Consider the following 1,655-nt stretch of genomic DNA (forward strand, 5'->3'; position numbering starts at 1 on the left):
TAACAAAAGTAATTTCCCTCTGGGATTATTAAAGCATTTCTGATCTGATTGAAAGCAGCAGCTATTTTGAACCATGGACTTTACAATGTCTCAACAGGAGGGATAATGAGTATAGGTTTAAATAACTACTTTAAACATTTTTGCAGAGCATGTCTCTCATGTTGCGAAGAACATGTAATCTGCCCAAAGCTCCTTTTGTTTCCCCTCAGGATCCACCAGAGTCATTGTAAGCTGATTAAAGATTTTCCTCAGCGAGAAGCCCAGTTACCTTCACAAGGACCCCACTACTAAGGGAGGGATCTGTGGTGAAGCCCAGCTACACAGGGGGTAAGCAATTTAGAGCTTTTCGTCTCAACGCTGGTGAAGAAACCAACCTAACCCAGTCTCTGGATGAGTTGAAAGATTTAAAGAGGTATGTTGACCATCACACCTCCGGTGCAAGTACAGCACCATGGACAAGTTAGTTTACCATGGGATCATGGTGGCAGGTGCTGATGAAGATAGCTTTACAATTTGTAGAATTGTTCATCATATTTTTCCTTTTTATTTGTTGCTTAATACCATGCCTACAGACAATGAATGATAGGATCAACTCTAATCCAGTATTCAGCTGTAACTTATGTTCAACTCCGCCAAGATGCTGGTGAGCATACTGATGATGTTGCAACTTTGTAATTTGTTACAGGGATAATGATCGCTTCCTAGGGAAGAGTCGGGTAGGAATTTTCCTCTTTTGGAGAGGTTTTGCCTACTCAAGGGACACGTTTTTGAAGCTTTTTACATTCTTGATAAATCTTACATTTTTGCTTAAGTTTTACATTTTAATCCTTTTCATATTTTTGTTTTTTGCATATTGATTGCTGAATTCTTTATCTGCAATGCATTTATGATGTGTGTAGTAAAAATCTTTTTAGAAGTGCTATGTGCTAAAGTTTATATGCACAACAGGTGGGAAATGTTAGGTTTATTCAATGATGATTATAAAATTAATGTGTGTACATATGAAACATTGAAGAAAGGAGATGCTTCATTCTGTCTTGTGATTCAGTCAGCAGACCACTCTACCTTGTGATTCAGTCAGTGGAGCATTCTGTCTTATGACCTGATCAATTGTTCTGTCAGAACAATACTCTGTTTTGTAACCATGTGTTATTTTCCGTTAATAAAAGAGGACTGCAGGAGGGGGGTCGGAGAGAGAGAGTAGTGTGTTGGGTTGCAGCTCTTTCTTCCCTTCTGCAGAAGCTATTGAAAATCCCTTTCTGTGTGGACTCAGTCCTTCTTTTACAAACCTACATTTTTGAACCTAACAACCAACATAAAATAATAAGTAACAAAATAGAACTAAAATAGAAGGGAAATATTACATACAATCAAAACGTTCAACAGACATGATAATTTACTGCATGTTTAGATTTAACCAGTTTCACAGACTTAGGGCCGGATCTATCAAAGGTTTGCGTATATAAAAACGTGAGCTATTTCACTGCGCACGCTAAAAAATGTACAAACTGATCTATCAACAGCGTGCTAAAAGGATTTGGTCTTTAAAACGTGCTAAATAGCGCCTCTTATCCATTTAGTACTTTTTCTGCAATGAATATGCAATATGGGGCGTTTACACGCAAAAGTGCGTCTTGTAAATATATTAATTTAGC

This window comes from Cyprinodon variegatus, unplaced genomic scaffold (assembly GCF_000732505.1).
Source record: "Cyprinodon variegatus isolate N-32 unplaced genomic scaffold, C_variegatus-1.0 Scaffold1431, whole genome shotgun sequence".
Lineage (NCBI taxonomy): Eukaryota > Metazoa > Chordata > Actinopteri > Cyprinodontiformes > Cyprinodontidae > Cyprinodon > Cyprinodon variegatus.